At 39.7% G+C, this 22,444-nt stretch overlaps 1 protein-coding gene across 3 annotated transcripts in view; it reads right to left on the bottom strand.

Moving 5' to 3' along the window:
- Positions 1 to 22,444, bottom strand: part of LOC105251450 (mucin-5AC) — a 283,388-nt gene that overhangs the window by 158,306 nt on the left and 102,638 nt on the right. Inside the window, exon 1 of one of the 3 annotated variants that reach the window (XM_025412184.1) lies at positions 8,989 to 9,268. The exons of the other annotated variants lie outside the window; for them this stretch is intronic. The gene's annotated coding sequence lies outside the window, so the exon portion shown is untranslated. Of the gene's footprint in view, positions 1 to 8,988; positions 9,269 to 22,444 lie in introns of those variants that run through there. 3 annotated transcript variants of the gene reach the window in all.

Here is a 22,444-nt window from a genome sequence, read left to right as displayed (position 1 = left end):
GTCGCGGCTGATCGCGATTACGCTCGCATGCTTCAAGGACATATCTGCCGGATATCAACTCGACTACGAGAGTCCTAAGCGCTTGCACACCCGAACCCCGCGAACCTCGATATCCGGCCACCCCTCACCCGACCGGCAATCTTGCCTTTGCAGCCGCCGACGATATTTACCGATTCCAATTGGTTTCGTGATTGCGCCTAAATGTTCGGATAGTTGGTGGCCATTGCTGAATTAGACGGACGGAGAGATGCGCAATTTTAAATAAGTTCAGATGCGTAGATTCCGAACGATACAAGCGAATAATGATTCTGCTGATTGAGATGGTAAACGATGATGAGAGAAATCGTCGCTCTGATGAGCTATGAATTCTATTAACGTACGCAAGGATGAAATAATTCCCCCGTAACATAACGCTAAAGTATTGAGGCAATGTTACAAAACTTTTAATTGATCTGCACATAAGAGTTGCAATTAAGTACCGATCTTGTAATATAATTGGGAGAATGCACGATGCAAAAGTGTACAAGTAATAATTAATATGTGTAGCAAACACATTTTTATTACTGTAATTATAACTTTTAATAAATGCATGTTAGATCGTATACTTGATAATAGATAAGACTTCTTGTGCTATTTAAATATAATATTTACATATATTATTCAAACACTAGGAAACTTCTGCGCGCGTTTGTACAATAGAAATATGTAAAAATGTGATTAATGGAATCGTTGTCTCTCTAGATCATCATAAATTTTAATAGACAAATAAGATGTGCGGATAGGAAAAGGTTGCAGGTTAGGTAAACATGCCAAAGGGCCTTTCTGGCTGGCTCTGATGTGGTCTGCAGTCTCGGCTTAATAACCCTCGACCTCGTCAAACAAGCGCTTCTAACCGGCCTGTTCGCCTCTGGCATTGAGAATTCTCAGCGATAACGCGAGAATGACGTCAAGAGAGAATATACTGCGAGTCTCTTATACGTAAAAATAATCGAAATAGAGTTGCGCAATGTTCAATTAGTCCTACTGAACGGATTTTGAAAATTTGCATCAGGGAAAAACTAGGACGAATTTGTTTAATATATAAAAATTCAGGTGTAAAAATGCCATGTTTCCTACTCATTTCAACAACTGGATATTCTGAATTTCAGAGATTAGAGATTTCACAGATTCTACATCTCTTCTAAACTACAGCATCTGAGGTCTTTAGTTTTCACATCATCGTAGATTTCGTATTTTTAATTAAATCCACTATATCAAAGATTTCTCTGCCTAATATCTGAGTTCGTAGATCATAGATAATATGTTAAGGAAATTCATACGTGCTGTAAGGTACTTTGATAGCGAAAAATTCGCGAGGAAAGTCACGAGGAACGAAGTAGCAGATTATATCGTTGCGCCGCGCTCGTGTGTACGAACGATGCAAGAGGAGCCCTGAAGAGGGGAAGCGCGGCGAGTGGCTCATCGACTGGTACAGACTAGTACCGATATTACCCTGCACCCTGCACGGCAAGGAAGCAGGGAAGTGAGAAAGAGAGAGAAAGAGAGACGAAGAGAAAGAGAAGGAGAGGGAGAGAGATAGGAGTATGTAAGCTCGTAGGTATCCGCTTCCCTTCTCCGCGATCAATTAATTCCGGACACTAATGCTTTTCTAAAGACACACACCCAACCGGCTCACCACTCGGCCGATAAGCAACTATTCCGAGAGAGCTGTCGGTCGGAACCATCGAATTGCACGTCACGCGATTCCTTCGCGATCGCAATGCACTTTCCTCTGTCGACTTGATTGGCAACCGTTGCGGTAAAAAGAATTTAGGAGATAAAATTATGTAAGACCTTCCTCGAATTATGTATTAAATTCTGCATAACTTTATATTTTAAATTAGGCTGACAAGTTTCTAATAATTCGTAGAAATATGTAACTTCCCTCAAGGCCGTACACGTTTTAAAAGCGTCAAAAGGCATATTCGGAATCGAATTTGAATCCTACATGCATCCATTAAGTTTCTGATTTTCAAAGTTACAAAGTTTACATGCGCGATAAATTTTGGTTGCATTTAGTTTCGTCTCCTCTCTGTCGAAAAATCGACGAAGGTAATAGGCATCTATCTGCACGTTATTTCACATCTACGACTACGAGGCTGGCTTTCCCCCCCGAGTATTCTAATTGTGAGAGACAGTCCCGGGAAAATACTCGGCGGAAGTTTCTTGCAGCCTCGCTCCTCGAGCATATCGCCGGTATTTCAATGTGCTACCAACACCAACGTCCCGGCCGCACCAACTCTTACCTTTCGGTAACACCTACGCCATTTCCCACCTTCCGGCACCATCCAACAGCGTCTCCCCCCGGACTTCATTCCAAAAGCAAAATTAAGTACCTACGAGAGATGGTAAATATAGTCACCGGCGTATTTCTCGAGGTAGATAAACTCGAGATTGGTCGCATCTCACTTCGATGGGGGGACCAGATGCGTGTTTCACGAAATGCCTTTCTTGTTAAGTTGAGATGTGATAGAAATGAAGACGTAATAGAGAATTAGAATATTTCAGTAATTATATGATCGCAATCATATTCAAATTGCAAATGAAAGTTGATATAATATGTTAAGAATAAAGTCATAGAATTAATAAAAAAAAATAAAAGAATTAAATTTCCTACTAAAAAATCTTATTAATTTATTCATAAACGCATAAAAATGTATAAAGAATAATTTTAAAAATTTCAAAAAAATCTTCCTTTTTCTCTCATTAATGTTTAAAAATAAATCCTCTATCATTCAGTCAAGTATTCTTGCTAGTTGCTTTAGCGTACAATTATTTCATCGTCGATTTTCATATCATACTTGTCACAAGTAATTACATAAATTATAAGAACTGCAGAATTTTTGGATGCAACCGCTATAGCGATCTTTGAAAATGAGAAGAAGCGTCAACGGGGCTTTTGAGAAGTTCTCAAGAGTGACGTTGATCCCTCTCCCGTTACCCGTTGCGACTGTCACTCACAATTAGCCGTCCCGAAGGATCTGCCAGCTAGGAAGAGAAGGAGCCCTGGGAAAATAGAAGAGAACAAAATAAAGAGCGGGAGAAGGTAAGATAGCAGGAGCGGAGGGAGAAGGCGACTACCGCTTGACGGCGCATCTTACATGACAGTCTTTGTATTAACTATCAGGTAACTTCTTCCTGTCAACCCTTTTGCGCCCTCATCTCGTTGTTCCTATGCCGAGAGCCTCTTTACTCCCCGACCATTCTGTACCGAATAAGGAAAGAGAGTGAGAAAGAGAGAGAGGGTACAACGAGAATAACGAGGCGAAGAAAGAAGGGAGACGAAGAAAGATAGAAGCGAATTAGCACTGTCGGAGTAAGTGCTAATCCTGTAAAATGCCTCCGAATGCAACACAGGAATACACTAGGTGTAGCACTTGTATCACAGTAAAATGTCCATTCTAGCAATTATTTGGATAATCGCAATTAAAGTATTTAAGAGATAAGATTTAGAAAATAAATATCAAAGTTATTGCAATTCGACAAAAATAAAATTTCTGAATACAAATATGAGTAAATTATTCTACCCCTAAAAAATATATTTCTCATCTTTTGTTCGCAACGCATAAGCAAGAGAGCATCGATCGCTAATTCTTGCATAGTCCCGATACAAAATTATAAACTTGTGTCACATTGTGCTCACGCTTATACACTTCTCGACATGTTCGGCGCTCGTAGACACTATCTGAAGAGAGCGTGAACGTGGCCCAGACGAAGGTGCTATGCCGTAGGCAGGGACAGCTCATTAATATTTAGACGTATTTTGAGCGGCGAGTCACTACCACATTGCTAACGCCAGCCGCCGTCGTCGCCGCCTTTATACATAATTATTCGCGCGAGATTGGCGAGCGCTGAGCGAGCCTCGTTGCCTTGAAACTCCCCGCTGGAAAATTTCCAGTCGCTTTCTGAATTAATTATTGCACATAAAATACGATAAAAATCCGATCCATAAAGTATAATTCAAGTTCTCTATCAATATACGTCAAATTATTTCTGTGTTTACACATTTTTCCAAAAATATAGTCTATGAATGTTGATCAAATTTTCTTCTAAAGGGAACGAATACATCCGAAAGAGGGCAAAATTATGTTCATCTCAATCTCTACAGTTAAATGAAAGACGAATAAAGATTGACGAAAATAGTTTCAAAGTCGTCCTGTGGACGATTGAAAGCGTAATTTCGAGTGATCAGGATGTATTCATTTGCTTGCTGTTAATTAAGCTTTGCCTACAGTCCAGACTACGAGTGAGAGAACATTCTAATAGATGAGAAAGTAGTTTCCGGAAGGGATACAGCCATTTTTGCTACGAACGCCGTAAAGTTCTCTCGAGTATCGTATATTTATATTGCGACTCTCATTCCCTACGAATAAATATTGATTTTATCTCTAAACTTTCCGTTAGCAGAAATATCGCTATAGATTGACCTGGTAATTCTTCCTTTAAAACGATTTTTAGTCGTTTATCTAGGATTTTCAGTAATAGTTTGTAAATTTATGTTTGCTTAAAAAATAACAATATCTTGAGATAAATTGCATACTATCTTTGTACGTAAAATTCACAGGTATTTTTAAATATAAAGCAGATATTTTGTTATCAATCATTTTTTAAGATTTGACATTTTAACTCAAACAACAAGAAGCATTTGTTGTTCAATTTTATTAAAAAACGTTGAAAAACAAGCGTTGATTTAAATAGAAAGAGAGAAAGGTAGCGAAGGCGAACCTCTGGCGAGGTCTCCTTTGCCAGACTCCTAATCGATTGCCGCGAGTTTTAAACTTTACGCCGTCTCGTTCCCTCCGTTCGCTCTCTTCCGTTCATCTCGCGAAGCCGCCGACGACGGCAGGTCGAGGAGAGAAGCGACGGAAAACGCGAAAGGACGGCAGGCTAGAAGACAGAGAAGCAGAAGACGAGAGAGAGAGAGAGCAAGAAAGGAAAAGAGACAGAGAGAGAGAGAGAGAGAGAGAGAGAGAGAGAGAGAGAGAGAGAGAGAGAGGAAGAGAGAGATGGCAAAGTCTGTAAATTTTCTTACATTTTATGAGCCATCAGAATTTCATAACCTCGAGCCAGTCCGCGTGGTACTTTGCACAAGAAAAGTTTCCGCTCGCTCCTTCTCTTCTCTCTTTCTCGCCCTCGTAGCTTTCTCGCGGCACTTTCGAGAAAGGCCAAAGATGGCTCGGGAAGAAAGAGGATGGAGAGCCCGGTATGTGCAGCGGATCATTGTAAGGTAACGTTAAGACGACGCTGGTTCTCGCGATCTAGTCTCTTCTGATTCTCCAATCCGCTTTGCGTACATTAGACCCGCGGGAGATTGAGCGAAGACGCCTTAGATCATAATATCGTTTAAAATGATGAGTAGTAAGAAGCTCGTTCTAGACATCCGCGATTTTTTGCCGTCTCCTTGTTTTCCATCATACATTTTTACTGTACAATTATATTGTTACGTTAAAGAAAATATTAAAGAAATGCGTGTAAATTATTTTGCGGATAGTTTTAATCCCTCTATATTTCATTCTCTTCTTTATACATAATTCTTCCTATCATTAATATAATATTTTCTTTTGTGTAACCGTAAAAAATATATTTTATGCTCGATAATAAGAATTAATTAAAAATCACATGCGTGTATCATTTTTTTTTCAGCAAATTCGTTTGGAGAAACTAGAGAGCGATGATCGTGATTCAATTTAACTCATCATACGAAATGTGCATGTATGTGTGTGTATACGATTCTATTTGGTCGGATCGAGGCTACGGACTGTTATTCTTGCCGGCCGCCCAAACAGCGTAATCCCTTCGCGTTCCCGATTAACCAAATACCTGGTATACGAGCGAAAGCTCGTGGAAATGCCGCGTTGACGTGTTTGCGTGCTTCGTGGTCGCACCTTCGCGTGACTTTGCGCTTAAATGGCTTGACGTGCTTGACACGAGTCTGCCGATCGCCGACTCGTTGATTCGCAACTCGTCCCTAAAGAACACAATTTACAAATCGGCATCTCGTATAAAGCTATCTTTCTTTCCTATTACTGCTTAAGATACTGCAAAAAATATAAATAGCACTGCATTTCTAAAAAAAATGTAGAAATATTATTAAAGTGATAAAGATTGAATGGCTTTCTAATAATTTCTTTAATATGTTTATCTAACGATAATTAAATTGATAAAATAGAATATTAAATGAAGTTTTGCTAGCTAATTTATTCTTCTACTTTCAACTTACTTATAATGACTCTTATGTAATGACTTACTCATTAAAAAGTATTTATATTCATGTACGATCGCTGTACTTTCTCTGTAATATAAGACTTTAATCATTAAACTTATTTTTTGTGTAATTCCACTCCTCGTTACTTGTATTGCCATTATTTAAGCTCTTCGATTTAAAAAATTTTCATATGAGAAATTTGTAGATCCGATGACTCCAAAATAATATCGCAAGATATTTTAGATAGAGGTATATTTTAAGTACAAAATCGCATTTCTTCGCCGAGAAAAATCCACGAACACGTTGTCGCAGTAGTTAGACTTTTTATACGGATCTCGATTTTTTTCTTCTCGAAAATTACTTCGCGGAGCATGTTGCAAGTGGGCGGTTCTTGCTGACGTAGAAACGGTGAGAATAGAATAAAGGCTGTCCTTGCGAGAGAGAAGCGACGAAAGGAGAAATAGAGAGCGAGAGAGAGAGAGAGAAAGAAAAAGAAAGAGAGAGAAAGAGGGACAGAGACGGAGTGGCGAGTAGAAAAGCTCAGAGTCGTGTCGGCCATGTTGTCAGCAAAGTTTCGTCCTCCCTCTTAAATATAAATGTATACGTGCGAGCCGGCACGATAAAGCGTCTTCTCTGGTAAGTTCTGCGTAGCTATAGTCTACATTGTCTCGTGAAAATGTACACACACGCCTGTCCGTCGTGATCCATAAAGAGCCATTAAGAACCGACACTACAATGTTGCATAAAGGGACGTGCGAACTCGAAACGTTTCCACCGATATAATCCATGTGATTTAAATTGTCACGGATAATTATTTTTGAAATGTGCACATATACATCGATTATCTCTTATAATAATTACATTCCTCGGTCATCTTTTGTTATAATTAAATATTTAACATTTTGCAAATCTTTCTTGACACGTCTTCCTTGTTTATTATACCGTATTTGCTTTATTAAGATTCAAAAGTTTTATTAATTTCTTGTGGACGCGCAACTGTTTATTATGCAACTTTAAAACAGAAATTATTATGCAACTTTAAACAGAAATATCATGTCTAAAATGTTAAAAAGTTTACGACATTTTTGTGCAATCTAACATTAGTAAAGCTTCTCTTCTCATTTATTTCAACGTACAGAAATATGACAAACGGTATGTGTATCTAACGAGATCTTTGGCTCCCTTTATTGCGAGATGGTTTCGACCAATCGGTACCGAGAACACGCGCCGCGAAATAATTGCAGTCATTCCGAACCATTCGCTATATTAGTCGAGATAATCTCATCGCCCTATTTCCACGTTCTATCCATTTTGTCCTCCTACGTGATACGTAACTAACTTTGACAAGAATATTCTGTCCATGCGAAAGCGCGAAGAATGTTATCACGAATGCATGTACACGTATTAGTGTACATATACCATATATTTCATATATTGTATGCCTTTATTATGTATAATTAATAAAAATAACGTGAAATTCTAAATATCATGTAAATTTACTCTTATAAAAATATTTAAACTCTTTTGTGAATTTATGTAAATTAGAAAACAATATCAATACGTAAGCATCTTGTACTGTTTTAAAAAACCCCGGTGTTTAATTCAAATCACTTAAATAGTTTATTTTTCATTGTTATTAGTAATTATGCATATAATCATTTTTTAAAATAAAATCTCTATTTCGGAAAAATGATAATAATAAAGCACTTAATATGAAATAAGACTCCACGTATTGTTATTTAATTAATATTAAATTGATTTTTCGCGAAGAATCACTGAGAATACTTCTTGATGTTCAGGGATAAACAAACGATGCAAGAACGATCTATTTAATTTGGGAAACTATTGACGAGACATAAATCGGCGATCCAAGATCTCATGGTATTGCTTAGACGGGAATTGAACGACGATATTTCAGCGAAACAAATCGAACGCAATGGTTCAGAAAGGATCGAATCACTCGCGTTTCGGTCGAGCAATCCGTGCACACGCAGTTGCCGCTTCCCTTCTCGATCTATGGCCCTACCCGATTACTCTCTTTCTACCAGCAGACAGGTGTTTATCCGACCGTACGCGCAAACACTATTTCCACCCTTCGCAGCCGAGCACCTCCAGATTGATTCCACGTAGTGAAAAGAAATAATCCACACAAATCGAAGCTCCAAATAAAAAAAAAACAATCAAAACAATCGTCTTTACTATTCCAACCCATCCTCCACACATTTCATTCATGTTTCTTTACATTAAAAATAATGCACTAACGGCGCGGTTCAGATTTAATTTAAATATTATAAATACCATAATTTTATTCTGTAATACACAATTATAATATATTTCTTTCAGATTATTAGTAATTGCGAAGAAACCAGGTAAGTTAAGACTTGATAAATAAGCAGATTACTCTTAAATATTGTTTCTTCTAAATTTCAATCATCATAAGTATACTTCAACTGCTTGATGGAACAAAAAATATAATGTTAAAACTTAATCAATTGAATATATAAATATATTTTTATCATTATTTTATAGTTATTTTATAGCATCACGTATACAAGATAATTTCTTATAAAAAAATATTATTCCCGAGAATTTATTAAAATCTCTTAATTCGAACTAAGACTGAAACATGGTAAGAGAGAGTTAAAAAAATTTGCAATACAAGAATTATCAAAGGAAGACAGTAACAGTCACAAATGCTTAGTGATCGATGCATCGAAAGTGAAGTATCCGATAAGTGTACTTACTGCGGCGAGTCTGAGGGTACGAGTTATCGTCTCTTCCAAAACGAAGACGCTTAATCACAGCGCTTCGGCGATCGCGGCCTGATGACAGGGCGAACGAGCGCAGCCGTTCCCAGCCGCGGCGGGCATTGCGTGAGTGCGTGAATGCGTGCGTGGCGTGCGTAAAGAGCGTTTAGGGTCGCGTACGCGCGGAAATCGTCGTGGAGATCCTCTCGGCCGTGGATATCCTCGCCGTCGGTGGTACGTAACGATCCCCGCTCATGCCGTGAGAATCTCTCGCGGGCACTTGTCTTGGGCAGCCGCCAGGAGGAGCCGCGGGGGTTCCGGAGAAGGCTAGGGTTACGTGGGAGGAGGTGAAGGTGGAGTAGGAGTCGCAGGGGGGTTGAATAGGGATGGTGGTGGTCCTGCTCGGAGGTAGCGCTGGTTCCGGCGCATTCCGAGGACCAGGAGGGCCGCGGAGGGTCGCAGGAGGTAACGCGCGGGAGAGGGTGCAAGTGTTCCGCCCCACCCGTACTCGGCTCTGATTGGACTATCCCCGCTTAGTCACCCCCGGCCATCCCTCTCGTCCTCTTCTACCTCCTCCTCCTTCTCCTTTTCCTCCTCGTCCTTCTTCTTCGTCATCCTCCTCGTCGTTGTCGTCGTCCTCCTCCCGTTCCTCCTCCTCTACCTCTTGCTTCTCACGCTCCTTCTCCTGTTCCATCATCCTCCTTCTCCCTCATCTTCCTCCGCCCGACACCCTCGCGGCTACCTTCTCTTCCGCCTTCTCCGCCACGCCGCTTCTTCTTCTTCTCGTTCGCGCTACCTCACCTCTGGTCCGTCGCCGCGTGTAAGAACGCCCGCCTCTTTTTCGATGCACCGGAAAACAGGTGCGGAAGCTCGACGTGGGGATTCCGAGATTCCTACTGGCTCCTGGAGCCGTCAGTGACTCTGATCTCGAGACTTTATTCCCAGGCTCGCTAGTCCCACCCGTTCCCCCAACCCCTTTTTCCATACGTAGAGGACTCTCTCCCTTCCTTCCCCCCCCTCGTCTCGGCTGCGTTGAATTTTGAAAATTCTGCAAGAGTCTTCTATGCCGGGATCCATGCTCGATGTGGCATTTAGCTGCTTTCGGTTCCCTCTCGTTTCGAACGTACAACGGCTTTAATAACGCAGACCCTGCAGAATGCCCGATTCTCGCGAGATGTCATTGAACCGACGCTATTTTCTACACTCGCGGAATTGACAAGGCAGAAAAGAGAAACGAGAATAGATAACGATAGCCATCAAATGGAAGAATCTACTTTTCCTTGCATAAATGCAGAAGTAATTCAATAGAGCTTCAAAAGCTATATTTGTAAATATAATGAAATTTAATTTGATGAAATGAAATGTGTGTGTATATTATGATATTTTCGCGATAAAATTTAATTTCCATAAAGTTTCTAAAGCTGAGCAACTCAAAACGAGCTTCATCAAATATTTGCTATTTCAAAGTGCATTCGCCTTTCATTATTCTTGCGGAAATTGATTAAAAACTTAAATCAAAATAATCTGCTCATAAATCACAATCTATGACCAACATATATTCCCAGTAAACTGTAGCTATATTTCATCGATAATAATACATGAAAGAAAAAGGAAGCGGTGAAAAAAGCCATGCAGCATTTTTAATAATCAAGGATCAGTAAATTAAGAAGAATAATATCTGAGGAAAATTGTATATTCTTTTGTAATGCGCCAAAATTTTCAATCGCTCTAAATTATGTCTCAATATCTAAACATTTCGCAACAGATTTCATCAATGTACCTATCAACCTTCTGCCTCTGTACAATCGATTGCAATTGAGCGATGCAGTCAAACAAACTCGAGGTAAAATGACTCTGTTGCATACACATGCAAGTATCGGTGGCGTGTTTGTTCAATAAATGGAACCGCACTCTTGCAAACGATTATCATAAAGGTTTAACGAACGTTGAGAAGGGAAAATGGAAGACAAGGGAGCAAGACAAGAATGCCCTAAGGCGACGGCATTTCGATAATTGGAAACCAATGAGCCGACGGTAGGAAGATTTTCGAGGTAAAAATCAACCCTTCTACCCTTCGTTCGGGCCCTAATGAAGCGAGCCTTCGGCGTTGCCTGCCGACGTGCATGCCTCCGCGTCGTATTAATTGCCTGCCCCCTCCGCATCTCGCGTCCCTCATCGCCACCGTCGTCCTTCTGTCACCCCCTGCTCCTCCCTCCCGGGCCCCATCTAACCCTTTCCATCGTCTTCTTGCACCGTCTCGCAGTTACCCGCGATAGCGCATTCTTCGACAAATTGGATCACGCTAGCGTGCGAGCACCGGCTACGGTTTATATCGCCGAGGACTCGCCAGGATAACCGAAAATTGTCAAAGAAATTGAGCTTCAAATCGAAAACATAATCATTGAACTAATATTTTCATCATCTCAGAATAATAATTTAAGAATTGCGAGATGCACGGAATTCATATGAGAAAATGTTACAATAAAATTTGAAATCAAGAAGCAATTTCAGTATTACTCTTCTTGTATAAAACCTTGAGAAACTTATTGAATATGTCATACTACCAGTTTTCAGGGCAAAATGCCAAAATCGAGCCGCAAAAGTGTCTATAATGGTAGAAGTTTTAATTCAAAAGAGAAGAAATGCATAGACAATTATTATTTCTAAAAACTTAATTTAGAACATCATAAATTTATCTCTTATAATATCATATACAAATTATTAATACATGTATACATTAGAAGAGATTCCCTCACAAACTATAACATGAAATTTTAATATAAAATTTTTATAATACAATTGTGATAATTATTGCGTGTTAATTATGTGATAATTATTATATGTTATTTATTCACATTAATAACATGATAAACTGATAAATTGACCAGCCATTCATTGTTGTTGACATAATAACACAGCAAATATATAAAAAAAGAGTTTGCTCTTTTTTTTCTCGATAATGTCTCAATTATTTATTATTGTCGCGGTTAAATATTTAAGCGTCCGACGGCACCGATTATTATTTTCGACGTGCATTTACCTCAACGATAAAAAGATTATTGCGAGTTATTATTGTTAGAATGGCATCGCCATAGCACGAATCGTTTAAAATTATCTGTCTTCAATTTTACATCGATTCTGCAAAAGATTTATATTCTATGCGGTTTAATTGAAAACTAACTAGTTGCAATCATGATCGTCATGAAAAGTAAAGTGAATAGAAAGTTAAAATAATTGACCGCGGGAAAATTACCTAAATATACGTATAATTAATTATTCATTAATTAAGCCATCGTCTGTACGTGGTTCAACTTGCTGACGTTAAGCAATTAATCACGTCCGTGACACGTTGCTTATGATAAATGTCATATGCGCTAGCGTTGTAATGCACACGCCAACTTGCGTTACTTGATCATAAATGTAATAGAAAAGTGAAGAAGTGAATATATAACGCGTTGATTGTCATTTAAATTGTCTTCTTATTTCCCTCGGCTAATTAAGACCAAGAATTGAACTGCTGATAATTTACTTTATAATTGCCAAATCATTCAACCTGACATGTTTAATTCTCTCGTCTCTTAATATAAATTATTATACATTAGAGAATAAAGAGAAATCTGTGCTGATCTTTTAGAATATCATAATATATAAATTAATCATTTTGCAAACCGCAAAGTGTCTTCAATCGGCAACAGCCGAATCTCTTCCCGTGTGGCTTTAAGGTTGTGCGAGGTTAAGGCAATTTTCGACGTAATTCCGTTAGGTGTGGGCTTCAAATCGATATAATCAGCGAACGCGGGGTTGCTTTAACCACGGTGGCCGCGCTGGGCTACGACTCTTCCGCCCAAATTCTACCCCTGCATCTAACTTTAGAATCTTCTTCTAACCGACCTTTATTATCGAAACGAGTGCATTGTTTCGATATCGTGATATCCGGTTCATCCTTTGATCGAAAAGGGTTTACGATACGATGTGTATTGGGGAATATTTTATTTTTATTTTTATACCCCTATTATGTACAAAACTCAAAATATCGAAATCGAAAGGAAAATTTTGATAATAATATCAAGTATAAACGAGAAATGATTTACTTAAATGTAAAAATTGCGAATATATATTTCAAATCTAAATTATTTTTAAATAGCGGAAATTGGATAATTAAAAAATAATATAAAATTAGAAAATATAAAAATGTGTAAATCAGATAAAATATTTCGAATTGATTCTTTGCTTTGATTATTCACTTGCGTCTGCGTCTGTCAATCACTATTCTCACGATGTGTTTCTGTGCTTTTAATGCTTTTAACAATATTCAAAAGTAACAATGTTCAAAAATTTCCAAATCAAATCTGTAGATTAAATATTTAGATACTTTTATAAGATATTTTTAAATATAAATAATGTTAAATATTTATAAAATACCTACATGATACACGATTTGTAGATGGATTCTGGTACAGCATCTGAACAGAATCTCACGCTTGTTTCCTTTATAAGTCTTTCGCGATCACTATAATTTCAATCTTTCCACACTCTGAGAGTCTCTTGACCAGGTCAACAGAAACGATTGCCGCTGCTATCGGCGAAATCGTTTGTTCGAGGACGGTATCGCGATACTCGAGCGGAAAAATAACGAAATCGCGTGATCGACCGGTTTACCGATTTCGAATACGACGAAGACGAGCGTCTCTGGGCGCGAGATGTGGCACACCCCGAGACCTAGACACTACTGAACCAGCCCCATGGCAAACCTTGTTAACGGCAGTCGACAACCAAGTTTAAACTTCGGGTAACAATTCCCCTACCAACTCACTCATTCTCTCTCTCTCTCTCTCTCTCTCTCTCTCTCTCTCTCTCTTCTCCTCTCGTGTCCTCTCCCCCTTCCCGTTTAGCTCGATCTCTCCCCCTTTGTCTCTTTCTCTCTCATTCACCGCGAAAGTGACACTCTTTCTCGAAGAATTCTTAAAAACTAATTTAATCGTCAAAACTCTCTGATGACTTTCTCGAGATGAACTAAGTAACTGCTCGCCAATAAATGTTTCTCTTTGATACCGTAACGATAACTGGCTGACTGGAGGAACAGCATGTTGCTTGATTCTCTTATAAATGCTAAGATGTTTGTCTTCGTCAGCATAGCTATATAATATCAGGAAATTCTGTGTAAAATCTTAAAGATTTGAAACCAATATATAAAGATCAGGAATAACAACAATTGACTATTTTCGCATGACTTGCTACAAATTAATTTTAAAGGACATTTTTTGCTCTCTTAACTTTTTTGTTGATATACACAATTATATATCTTGGAAAAATAATACAAATAATAAATGTTATAGCATACAGAAAGAATCTTTAATTAATAATGATTATGAAATAATTTAATAGAGAATCAATATTTTAAATATATATAAATTATATCTTATTCCTTTTTAAAGCTAAAAAAATTCAAATCTTTCTTTATGATATTTAGCTATAAGTTATATAAATTTACCAAGTGATGGAAAAATGCAACTAAAATTCTTGTAACGATTCGGAAATAAAGCGTCCACCAAGATATATCCAGTTATCAATCACTTTCATTACAAAGGGTACAAACTATTATAGTACCCTTCACGGATATCTAACAGAAATTTCCGCCATGATTGCCCGAAAACAGCATTGATTCCGCTGTATCGGCAAACTCTACATTCGTTGATATCTTGGCCTTTGTCAATTGCATCGTCGGAAAGACGATGCGGACAAGCCAACTGTCGTTAACCCCGAATCCCGATGATCCCCCGCGGCCGAAATGGAGAGTGAGAGAGAGAGAGAGAGAGAGCGTGGAGGGTACCAAGTTCACCACAACCTTCCGTAAGCGGCGTGTCGGCGCGAAACTCGGTAGCCGCGTAACAAGAAAGAAGTAACTATCGTTGAAGCGGACTAGTTTGTTCAATGGCACGAAGACGCGAGAGGGCACGGAAGGGGGACAAGGGGAAACATAGGAAGGTGGGCCGAAGTTCCTCGCAAGAACAAGAACAAAGTTCCCGACAGAGACCCCCTCCGCTCTCTCGATCCTCTTTCACCCCCCTTGTAAGGTGTATACCCTCGCAGATGCGCGTACTTCGCGCACAACCGGTTCACCTTGGAAACTTTGACTAAAACCAAATTCCAAGTGCACGCCCGCACACCCCTCCGAGCCTACCTGTAAATTTGCCGCCGAGGCCGCGAAGTCACGCCGTTCTCGTTTTCCAGACGCGTCGGTGAAGCAACGCGAATTAGGATCAGTGCGAGTACATATCGAGTAATTGATTGAAGAAAGCATAAAGCACAGAGATTGCGTTATTTTATAGGGGGAGTAGAAAGAAAATAATTGATATTCATACAAAAGAAACAGTATCGCGAGTCGACTAAATTGAAGAAGTATTAACGTGGTAAATCGGCAATCGGTATCCTGATATTATAAATATTGCGTAGACAAAAATGAAAAATAAAGTTATTAGTTAAATTTAAACTTTATGCTGACGATAAAAAAAAATATTTATTATTAAGGAAAATTATAATTTGTGTGTGTTATATCTCCCTCCGTCGTATATAAATATATATGCATAAAACGAAGATTTCTTTCTATCATTATCAATTTGTTAAATATTTACAAAAGTATGAAAATATTTGACAAATTTCAAAAGAGACTTTCCCGACATTTCCTCGGAAAGATAAACATAAATTCGAAATTTTACCGAAATTCGCGAGAGATTCGAGATTGCGCCAAGTTCAAGAGAGACTTACAGTGATTCTTAGTACTCACTCTGCGTTGATGAGCGGGAGATCTCGCACGTCAATCGATGATCGTACAAATTTCGGGAGCCTCCTGGGGGCTGGTGATTACCGCAAAAGATTACTTCTCTCGTACAATTCACCGTTTGATCTCTTCTCGGTTTTCCGCGATCCTGAAGCCGGAAGACACGTCGAGGAAGCTCAAAAGAGAAGACGTAGACCCGTGATCGACGTTAGGCAGCCCTACGAGGCCCGTCCGAACCGTCCGCGCCGCGACGTCGACGAAGAGCGCCGATTTTCCACGAGCAACCCCGAGAGGTCGTACAACACCACCGTCAAGAGGAGGACAGCGGTGGAAGAGAAAGAGGAGGAGGAGGAAGCAGAAAGAGGGGTAGGTGGAAGGAGCCGGAGGAGGATTTCAAACTGGTATTGGTGAGGAGGAGACCGCCGACGTTGAACAGCACCGATACGCGGTTGTGTGCGCGTTTGCGAGGAGTTAGATTAGAGAGGAGGAGAGAAGCGAGTGTGAGAAGAGAGGAGAGCGAAAGAGAGACAAGGTTGGGTGTGCGACGTTGGACGTGCATCAGTATTGGTGAGAGTAAAACTTTTCTCGCTTGTGTTTGTACGCACGCATCGACTCGTCTCTGAGGGAAAGAGAGAGAAAGAGAGAGATAGAGAGATGAGGAGAGAACGAGGAGAGACGAGGGGGAGGGAGAGCAACCGAGAATGGAAGAGAGGAGAGAGAAGAAGAAGGGGAAAAGGGGGCAAGGGGGGAGAAAGATAGGGCGTAGTACGATTTTGCTAGTACGGAGACGAGGTTCCAAGCAAAACGCGTGGTCCACCTCCGAGTTATTTCCTTTTCCATCCTCTTCCCCTTTCTCCACAAATCTCCCTCCCCCTGCGCCATTCCCCCCGCCGCCCCTGTCATCCCTCACCCAGGGACCACCGTCGCAGCTTGGACGGCACAAATTATTACCCGTCGCAGGTGCATTTTTTCCTATTCCCTCGCTCGCTCGCCCTGTGCGCCTTCCCGCGTTTCACTCCAAAACGTCCGTCGTGTGACAAGAAATTACGAGAACTCGGAAGCGCGACCCTTTGCCTCGCTCAATTACCGGCAACGAGGGTAAATCTCTCTGCTGGAGGTGCACGTAAACTGCAGCACCAGGCGCGCCGTGATCTTGGAAAGAATCACGACGTACGCAGTCAAAATGAGCGATGTTTAGCGATGTTAAATAGACACATATAATCGATAAAAAAAGAAAAATAATAAAAAGATATCATGCAACTTATCACGAAAGCTACCGTGATCTCTTCAGGCAAATAGAACAACACACAATTCACAAAAAAATATAAAATTATATACGATTAGAATTTTAGTGCTAGTCACAAAAATATATTCTTTGGTCGTCCGTTAACTGCAAGCTCGCGTAACCTCGTTTTTTCCAACAAATTAAATAAGCTACGCTAGCGTGCGAGCTTTCAAATCAGCTGTTCCAAAGTTATCTTGTCAAATATAAAATATAATGTAACTGATCTCAACTATTTCGTTGCAAATTGTAAATTATTCATATATATACATGATTATCGCTGTCTGTACTGATTTAACACACTAACGTTATTTCGTAATATCTCACAAATAAAGATTTGCAACCAGGAAAAATACGAGATTTTAGAGAGAGAAGAGAATAAAGAGAAGAGAAGGAGGACATCTCAACATTAATCTATTATCTTTTCATTTCACTTTATAGCGAAAAATACTCCGCATTGCGCTGACTATATATCCTTAAATCTTATAGCTTTTGCTTCAAACGACGTGACGAAATGTTCAACTGAAAAAGCGAATGTGTTCTCCAATGGTGTTACTGAAATCGCTGCTACCAAAACGCGGAATTCCGCCGATCGAGAGGCAGAGGGAGAGAGAATCGACGGCTCTTTGGATCTCTCGCGTAAAAACCGAAGATACCATACGATCGTGAATGGCGGACTCGTTCGCAGCCGACGAGTAGACGGCGGGCTACCGAACGTCGAGTTTAATGCAGATTAAGGAGCGCGGGGAGGGACTAGAGGGTCCTTTGTAGAACGCGTTTCGTTCGGTATTAGCTGGAAGTAGCTCGTAGAACCGTGGTATTACCTGGAATTACGTCTCAATCTACCGTGGCCGTCGACTAAACTAATATTAAAACTTTTAACGTAGTTAGAGCGCGGCCCGTGGTTGCTTTACCGTCCGTGAAGCTCCATACTCGCTCTCTCTCTCTCTCTCTCTCTCGCTCCCTCTCCCTCTCTCTTCTACCTCCCCCTCATCTTTTAACCTATCTCTCTTTCTCTCTCGCGCAGACATACCACCCTCTTCTCACCCCGTACACGCGCGTGTATATGTGCGTGAGTTGCATTGACCGCTACTGAACTTTGATGTGTTTCCTGCACAAAATTCACCTCCGAAGTCATAAATTAGCTACCGGAGACCGATGCGTTTCTCTTTGGCCAGCTCCCTCGAACCTGCACCAATACCACGAGCCGGCACTTCAACGAGCTCAAAAGCATCAAAAGCAAACGTCGGACAAACCTCGCCGGTTTGCCGATGCCAGGAATTATGGAAGTATGTAATATAACAAATATTCGATCTAGTTTGTCACCTAATTTTTTTAACATACCTCGTCCTTTACACTAAAGTGAAATACATTTTTTGTTGCTTGTCTGACCGTGGCGATTATAACGATTTTGTATGAATGTCACATAACTTCGTAGTTCATCATACGCATGGTTCTGATGGAAAGTTGTATAATGTATAAAATTTAAATTTATTTAATAGCGATCTTTTTCTTTCTATACTGGTCCATTTATCTCTCATTACATGTCATGTGAATGAAATCTTAATTGGAAATAAAATTCACGATAAAAAAATATGATTGTTATAGTATACGCGAAAATATTTCAAATATATATTAAACTGAATTCTCTCTAAAATCAAGTTGTTTAACCGTCATAATCATGCCAATTATTTTTGACGCGTTTTCAAAGTTGTTTCCGTTGGTCACTTTCACTTTGCTGATCGTAGCCTATCTTTAAAGTACGTCGGCTGTCTCCGTTCTCACCGGGACAAGAACTTTTTATTCCGACGCTTAAGAAACGGCCGAGTCTTGCCAGATCGGAGTTACTCCATTTAGAATCTATTAAGTGAATTAAGTTCCACCAATGAAGTAGTTCTTCTCGCTTCGCCTCTCTATCTTTCTTTCCGCCAACCGTCGGCAACTTTTACTCCTTCCAGCTTCCTTCCAAAGTTGTCCGAGAATAGAGCGTCGGCCAGATGCGAAATGATGAGAGAGGGAGGCAAAAATCGAAAATTTACTCTCAAATTCACACCGAATAATGCGAGAATAGACGCGAGCGTAACTAAAGGAAAACATGGCGGTAAAATCGAGCACGTTTAAGCGAAATCTAAAACTGTCTTGTAATCCGGAAATAATGTATCGGTACCTTGCAACTGAGACAATTAAATGCCGCTTCACAATGTAAAGATAAAGAGCAGAATGAGTGTCCTGTATACAAACATACGATACTTCCTTTCTTTTCAAGCCATAAGAAGATGTAGGTCATCCTAATCCCAAAATATACATGCATATTTATATTTTTTGTCTCAATAGAGACATAGAAAAATCAGTATCAGAATAAGCATTAATATTAAAAACTATCGTTTGCCAAACATATTTAAATCATATATTGATATGGTCGTGTAATTAAAGAAAAATATCAACAACCGATACTAAAAGATAGTTCAGTCAATTATAGCTGTATATTGTATATTATAATACTATCAAAATAAATAAGTAATTTTCCGTCGTCATATATATTTTATATATTTCCCTTCCATTTATCACAATATAAATCCGGATTTTGTAATTAGCGTGAGAATTGTAGTGCCTAACCATTTATTAATGTATACGTACTGTATAACACATACTTCATATTATGACGATAACTCGAAATTTTGCATTAATATCTAAACACGGTTCATCAACGTATTTGAAAAAAATCGCGGAATAAAAGACGAATGCATTATTCGATAAATTCTTTAATTCACGTCAACTTTTTCCCTTCACAAGCAGATTTGCTGTCGTTCTATTGTCGTCCAACAGTAGTTATCAATATTTTTGAACCTATATTGGCTAGCGAAACAAAAGTAAAAGTAAATGTACAACTCTCTTTCGATGAAATTAATCTCTTACTCACTTTGATCATTCCACGCGACGCCCACGCGACTTTTGTTTGATTCCAATCAATTTCATAAATCATTCGCTTTAAATAACGGATAATGTTGACGGACGATCTGTATTCAATGCGATGCTCTTTTTACCTTGAACAATTGCGATATTTATTTTGACGCGGTATAAGATAATCGACTGTGTGTGATCGAAGCTTCCTAATGATTTAACTTGCAACCGGCTATCTCATTAACTCTCTCTCGATGAGATTAATCCTTTAAAGGTGTATATAAATGAAGAAGCTGAATAAATTAAAGAATTAGTATTATAAGAATTTAATTAAAAATTGAGAATTAATATCCAACCATTAATAACGATAAATAATGAATAATTTGTCTAGGCTATAATTCTTTCTTGTTATTCTTGTATAAATTAATTATTAATTATTAGAATAATGTATAATTGTTATTATATATGATGCTTCATAATATATTATGATATACATATCCATAAAGCATCAATATCCATTGATTTTTATAATTCCATAATTATATAATATTAAAAAAACAGAGCAGCCTCGATATATCCGACACGATGTAATACGAAGGGATGCGCGCAATTTTTACATCGCTGTATGAATAATACCTAAAATATATTTCGAACGCGCGACAGCGACGATCACGTATGAGACATCCTCGCTTTCGCAGGCCTCGAAGAGGAGTGTTGGAATGTCCTGCCCCGACGACGTTTTCATCCCTCTCCGCGTTCGCGTCCTACCCTCGAAATTCTAGAGAGCTCTCTCGTCTCTCTTCCTCTTCCCGCGGCCTCTTTATCGTTCCTCCTCTCGCCGGAAACATCCACGCGCAAGCGTGGCCCCACTCTCGCTGAAAGCTCGTCGGCGAGACACACTCGGGAAAAGCTCCGCGTTCCACGCCTCCCACGATAGGCTTACTTTCGCGTTACTTTTTGCCGACGAAGAGGACGACGCCGGCGTCGTCTCGTAGGTGGTCGTGGAATCCATACATGGCCCCGCGCCCAGGAGGAAAAAGCTCTCTTCCCCGTCGTCGTCGTCCAGGAAAGAGCTTTCCTACAAGCCGCGCTGGCTGCTTTCTCTTTTTGCTCTTTCTCTCCGTTTCGCGCGACCGCCGTCCTTTCTTCAGGGTACCGCCGATTCCCGTTTCGTCTTTTTGCGCCCCGCTTCTGTTTCCGAGCTATCGCGAACAATAAACGACGGTACTCTCCGGAATTATAGCCGACACCGGAACGACAGCCAGAAGGGATCCACTCCGAGTCGAAAGTAGAGTATTTGTCTGACATGTAATTGCTGCCGATAATCCACCATTTGAGAGAACGATTCGCAATCTGCCCTTAATAGTACATCACGATAGTTTAAAGATGAATCGATTTTCCTTTGGCGCACATCACATAAAATTTATTTAATACATAACGATCAAAATGGGAATATTGTATATAATGCTTATTACATTAACGGATATTATGTAATATCCGATTTTTCAAATAATTTGATGAAGACATGTAATAAAAACAAAATACTTAATCTTAAAAGTGAAGATTTGGAACCGTGTTTTTGCACCCTAACCGATTGTTGGGAAAAGAAAAACCGCAAGACGACGGTGAAACGGTAATTATGCAGGCACTAGTACTTTGCGCGGAAGTAGGAAAAATCCTGAAGCAAAGTATGTTAATGGCCGAAAGTGAAATAAAACAGCCGCGAGGTCACTCGAGCGGCAAAGTTCAAAGTCCAAAGTTCGGTTGCCGCCCCTCAGACCCCTTTCCTCGGAGACGCAACTCCCAGACTTTCCGAACCTCCCCGCAAAAGTGGAATCATTGGGGTATTCTACTAGAGAATTTGCTGTTAAAGAAATGAATAATAAACATGACGCTTCCTCTCTTCTTTAAATATTCTTTAAATGATCGCCGAATTATTGTTGTTTGAGTTGCTAATAGTTATTTATATTATTTGTTGCCAGGAATATATGACTATGCTTTGCTTTTATTATTATCTTCCAAGCTGTTATCGACAAAATAAAAATAATTACTTTGGTAAAGCATGATGAAGTCATCGGAGCAAGATATCTTACAACGGGCTCATCGAGGTTGAAGTTTGCCAAAGGGGTTACTGATCTGATTTTGGGGGCGTTCGACGGTAGCTTTTAGGGGCGACCAGCACAAGATACAGGCAGATATAAGAAGGCAAATACAGACGACACGTTTATATATCTATATATGCGTATTTGTTCGTAAATACGAGAACCCAAGGCGTTGCGTACGAGGGTAAATATTGACAGGGGAAGAAATAGAGAGAAAGAGAGGGGGAGAAAGAAAGGAAGAAAAGAAAAAGAGGAAAAAAATGCGCGCAGAGAAGCGCGTATACCATATATCCATCCGAAGGAGAACGATGATGCCTCGTGGTCCGAGGCATAAATCCATCGGTTTGCTCTCTATCTTAACTCTCACTCTACGTACCACCTCGAGGCATC

This window comes from Camponotus floridanus, unplaced genomic scaffold, assembly GCF_003227725.1.
Source record: "Camponotus floridanus strain SB8 unplaced genomic scaffold, Cflo_v7.5 scaffold49, whole genome shotgun sequence".
Classification (NCBI taxonomy): Eukaryota; Metazoa; Arthropoda; class Insecta; order Hymenoptera; family Formicidae; genus Camponotus; species Camponotus floridanus.
Note: the sequence above shows the minus strand (reverse complement) of the source record. Positions and strands in the feature narration are given on the sequence as shown.